Raw genomic sequence first — 6,402 nt, forward strand, 5'->3', positions numbered from 1 at the left:
ACCCAATTTGGAGAAATGAAGCTTCTCCACCCTCTCGGAACCTCCCTGTTGCTTAAGGCAAGGTTTCGACTTGCTACCAAGTCCGATTACTGCTCTACACAATAGTTTCTGAAATTCTATACCAGTCTCTCGCCTTTTTCCTATGATAATAGTCCAATATATATACTTGATCGGCTAACTACTCAATCCCGACAATTCCTAACAAATGACAAGTATAGTAGGCGGGTAGTTTTCCACACCGAGAATCTCAGACATGGAATAGTATGTAGGTAATAACCTGTTTAACCATAGAAAAACCTCCATAACCTCTTAACCGCACATTACCTAAACCTGGTGACTTTAACATAGAGAATCAACATTTTTAAATCGACGGACAGTCCTGTGCCTTTACATTAAGCAATGAGCGAAAGGTGATAAAGGCGGACCAGTCGGAAATTATCAACTACAATATAATCTATATCGGATCCAAAAATGCCATCACAAATCAAAATTGGTAGAACCAGGGTGGCACTGTTATCGGGATGTTGCGCTGTGTGATGTGCAATATGCGATATCCAATCGCAACCTGATCCTACCAGGGCCAATTTTGTAATGTTGTCCCTTGCGATGTGCAATGTACGATTTATTGCATCGCACTCTAGCTTGATCAGGGGCTAATTCTTTAACGTCGACCCGTCTCTGATCTGTGATTTGCGAAATGCGAGGCCAATGACGGCCTACCACTTGGCACTTTCCCATTCACTAAAGAGTCCTACCACATGATCTTCTCCTGCCACCTGTCCAAGTCAAACATGAACTTTGACTTACTCTAACTTCTTCATATGGGCTCGGATTCAAGTGTCATTTGCATCGTTGGAATCAGGATGATGAGCACTTCGATATGATGCTAAGTTTATCCAGATTCTTCCACTTTGAGTTTTGAGCCTTCTTACCATGCCACTGGTACTTTTTAGAGATCCACCGGATCCTCCTGGATCACTATCTATTGTCATCCTGATCTTCTTCATCATGTTCACTATCACATACTTTCTTCATTTAATTAAAGAGAGATTTCAACCCATATGCAAATTAAGGTACCTTGAAAATTTGTTTATGGTATATATATACCATTCATGATTTTTCTATAAACCATGTGCATACCATTTCATACATTACCATCATTACAGTCCATGAATAAATGAAGCTATGCATTCTCGAACCCACACATGGTTTTCAACACCATTCAATGGTTTTCCAAACTATCTATGAACCAAAAAACCTTGCAATATTCCATACTTGCATATTAACACATGGTTTTATGAAACCATATATCAACCACTCAAAACCCTAGGCAACAACTCAACATTTATCATTAAGAATTTATTCTAACCATATGATTTATTTCCATGCATATGAAAAATAATTCCTGGGCATTTCTAATTACCAATTAGATCTTTTTCCAACAAAATAAGACTTATACAGGCTTATATACAAATTTATTAACTAGATGATTTTCTCATTCCTTAACCACTTATTGTTAAATTTGATAGGCCAATACCATTATTTTTTGACTTATTTTTAAACATTCAACTCCATCCCAATTCAATCTGTCCACCCATGTAGTTTCTTCTAATTGATTTAAATAATAGAGACTTTTTGTATGCCTAGAAATGTATATGCACTCTGCACCTTTCAACTCAATACTTCAGAACTGGGTTTACATAAACCAATGAGAAACCACATACCTTTCAAACAGATTTGTCTATCAATCAAGCTGCATCCTTAATTGGATCGATTCTTCTTCAACAAATTAATTTCCATAGCCTCGAATCACCTTAAAGAATGAATTTCTCTCACGCATTTGAGCTCCTCCATTTTCCACTCAATTCCATTTAAGCACGTAATTTCAGATTCCTGTAGCTCTACTCAAATTTACTTGGATATCAAATAGAGCATAAATAAACCACATAGTCTAAACCCACAAAACATTTTTGTCACAATTTCCCAAGCCTGAATTGGTGTCTAACCACACAAGTGGTACTGGTCCAAAATACTCTCGAACTTTCTCCTAATTACAATAATCATTATTTTCTCTTAAAACTATAGGAAAAATACATTAAATAATTAAATCCCAACTTAGGGAACTAACTCCTTTAATAAACATGATACCCTAGGTTAGATTCTCCTACATCACCATGTAATGTTGGAACTTGGTGGGCCCAACTACAAGTTGTGGGGTATTTCCTTGAAGCTTGTAGAGTTGTTGTTACAAAACCTTGGTGTGCCCAACCACAAAGGTTCTTAGAGATCCATGAGATGAGAGGATCTAGATGTTTGAACTTCTAGTTAGCACAATTGTGCAACTACACCATGGTGTTATTTGTTTAGTGATTTTGTTATTCTATTGGCTCTTATCACTTAATATGATTTCGTTTGGATACCTTCAAGTTCAATTTCCTCTCTTTTTGAGGAAAATTTCATGAAAATTAACAACCATCAATATGAATGATTATAATCTGTGATATCCCTAATACCACATTAAAACCACCCATTTGGATTAAATATTGTCTCAATGTGAGCTTAATAATATGGTATTATTGACCCAAGCGTTAGCACACCTATGTCAATAAAGAAGAAATGACCCAGACCAAAGATCTTCACACAACCCCAACTATTTGAAATGGCTGTTCTCGACAAGTTTTAAGGATTTGTTTTCCTTTGGCCTCCTCATCTTAAGAAGAAAAATGCCAAGAAAACTATCCTAAACTAATACTCAAGTTAAGTTAAATTATGTACGATTAAAATAATATAATACTCATAACATATAAATAAGTCTAATCTATATATTCTATTTAAAATTAATGATACATTAACTACTATTATGAAGTTAGAATATCTTACAATAATTTACAACGTTATAATACAATAAATAAATTGAGCTAGAACAAAAGTGAAACTAGCTTCAGAGAGAATAAATGATTTCAAAAAGGTAAACTATTATCCTTGAAACAATATGAAGTATTACTCCTAATACAATAAAACAAAGAATTTTTTATCTCTTTCCTTAATGAAATTAAACAGAATGAGAAATTGTAATAATGCATGATAATCATCCTATAGGCTAATCAAAATATAACTTTGTCTTCCTTTACATATTTACTTCAGAATAAGAAAAGAAACAAATACGACTATCTTTCCTACACTATAACCTACACTTGGCCAAGACTTATCTCTTTTAAAGGAATGCGGAACAAGATCAATGCCAACTTATAAAATGATTCTTATACTTTCATCAATAATTGATGAATCAAAGCAATCAAGAAACGAATGAGTATTAAGATAACATAAAAGTTATCATTCTTTGAAATAACAATGCAACATATTCATGTAAGGAACAAATATTAAATTAACTTGATCATAGTCCAAGTAATTCAAAATCAACAATCAAACTATTCTTCCTAGAATACAAATTACTAAAGAAGAACAATTTATCTGTTTTAAGTGAAACTACGAATCTGCACAAGGGTAAAAGAATCAAGAGAGTAATGAAATTATTACAATTGTTCACTTGAGAATCAAATCACCGAGTAAACAACATAATACCTCGCTAACTAGAAGATATAATGAAATGTAATCATGACCATAGAAGCATAACAAAATAACAATTTGATGGAATCAAACCACATCAAATGCTCATATTAAAAGTAATATCCACAGTCACAGTTGACAATGTTACTCTATTTAGGAACTAAATTCCTCTCTCATCCATGAAGATCCCTCCTCTCTTCAAAATGAGGAGTTTATATAATAATATGTCTAATAAACTATAATTAAAAAAGGAACTTAATTTTTACAAAAAAAAGTAACAAGTATCATCTTCAGGCCCTATGACCAGCCAAGAGTTAAAAAAAAGATCAAAAAATTAGCTGAGAAAATATCCTTGCTAGCATCTTCATGGACTAAAGGTAACACGGTATGCCTGTCCCAGGATCATGGTTATAACATATTTAATAGACACAATCACTTGTAACCAATTGTATATATAGATAGGAAAAGAGGGTCGTTACAAAATCTTTGATTCTGTAATGCCCTTTTAAATTTAGAAAAAGAGACATCAAACAAAATCATACCTCAATCAGTTGAAAGATATTAACATAAATCTTTATTTAGCACCTTCAGTTTCTGGAGAAATTATGAGCTTAACCTTTGGTGATTTTATTACAAATTTAACATCATTAACCTAAGAATTATTTACAGAATTGATAAAATTTTGTTTACTAGTCGTTTCATTTAACCTACAGGTGGCTCTAAGTTTCTCATTTTCTCTAGCAAGTTGTTCAATTTAGAGATTCATTTTAGACATTGTGAAGAGAAATTGCGAGTGCCTGAAAATATTTTCTACATTTTCTGAAGTAACTTTGTCATCCTTACTATCCAATTATGGTGTGGTATTTACATTATCAAGGGAATCACGACTATTTGGAACTTCTGACTTAGCATTTTTCTGTTGAGTCTCATCAATATTAACATAGCTTTGATCATAAGAGAGCTTAAGTTTATTTCGTCCACACCTACATAGCCTTCTATTAATTATTTTATCCTTAATATATGCATCATGCTCTCAACTATACTGACTATCTTCATGTTCACTCGCAGGTTCCAAGGGGGACAACTTTGATTAGTATTTCTTCTTCAAAACCCTCGTTTTACCCTTTATCTTAGGTTTGTTTTCAAGTTTGTGTTCGGGAGAACTTTCACTAGTATACTTGTTCCAACACAAATATGTAGTTTTAGGTTTTAATGTTTTGTCATCTTCTAAAGGAGAAGGATTAACATCTTAACAAGACTCTGAGTCATCTGAATGCACACCATCATGCATAGGAGAAGATGAAGTATTTTCACAAGGTACTTGGGGATCAATTTTCCTGGGAGGAAAGGTTTTAACAAAGAAACATTTCCCAATCCTGCCCCAACTTAATTGTTGCTTGAACGAAATGGAAATCAAACTATAATGGATAAGAGACCTTTCAAAATTCAACTATCTCTTTTGGTAAATCAAAGACATTTTAAACAAGCTAATATACAAGAATTATGGCAAATTCAACTTAAACCCTAAGAAAACCATTAACAACCATATGTGGTAGAGAAAAACCATACTAAAATGACCGTCATAGGTAACCTATTAGGGTTTTAGATAGGAAACATGCATACCATTAATGTTATACATATACCCTTTTTTCACCAACAACTTTCTCCATGGAATATTGGAAACCTTTGGAGTTTTAGACCAAATTTCATCGTCAACAAGGAGATGGGTGGCTTCGACAATGAAATTAACATCAACTGTCATCTCTGTTATCACTTAAGAGTTTTTCTTGGTTGTGAAATAAAAATCTTAAGGTAACCTTTTCAACCAAACTTTCAGGTTTGAGTCTATCCCTTCCAACCCATAGAGGGATCTCTCTTACAACTCAATCACCTAGTGTCACCTCAACAACTGACTGTGTAGTTAATGCAATGGATAGATCTTATATGCAGTAGGGTTTTAAAATATGGCAGAGTAGAGAATTATAATTATTTGTGAATGGATTCAAGGGGTTTAAAAATAAATTATGAGGTTACCAAGATGCTAGTGATAGGCAATGGAAATATAGGAGTAGGGTGGCTGATGCTTTCTTAGAAAAATTTATCATTGAGTATGGTGGTAGAAAAGGATAAAAAAAACCCATCAAAATAGAGCATCTAACAAGGATGAATTATGTTTAAACTTTAGAGAGAATGGTGATACTTGAATTTAAATGAAAATAGAGCATGGAACATGAATTCTATCTCATATATCTTCATTCAAATACATAGAAGAAAAACATTTGACGAGAACAAAGAAAGAAAAACAAGTACTTAGAACACCAATTAGAAAACATCAACACAAGAATTCCTGGTTCAAATAATAAATTCTTCAATCCTTGTTCACTTAGATTAACAATGCAAAGTTTAGATTACATACACAATAGTCTCCACTTCTCAATATCAAACCCTTGGTCCTCCTTTTACATCTAATTTATAGAAACATTACATAGGTTTAAGATCCACAATATGTGGAAAGTATTAATTACAATAATTCTCAAGATCCAAAAGAAATGAATATGAAAACCTCTTCACCCATCTTTATTTTTCTATTTGAAATAATCAAGGAGATGGTTAGATTTGTTTTCAAATTCGAATTGAAGAAGTGACTCATCAACTACTATATATGAGTTTATTTTTAGAAAAATAAATCTAGCAAATTCCTAAAAAATAGGGTCCAAATATTCCTTCGTATATCTGAAACTGTGATAGATGGGTAAAAATGGAGAGATTGTTTTGTAAATGATCTTGTTCCTGACAAACTATTCTTTCATATTCGTAAAATTCATTTTTAGATTC

This window comes from Pinus tabuliformis, chromosome 8, assembly GCF_031772625.1.
Source record: "Pinus tabuliformis cultivar Carrire ecotype Pingquan chromosome 8, CPIR1, whole genome shotgun sequence".
NCBI classification, from domain to species: Eukaryota; Viridiplantae; Streptophyta; class Pinopsida; order Pinales; family Pinaceae; genus Pinus; species Pinus tabuliformis.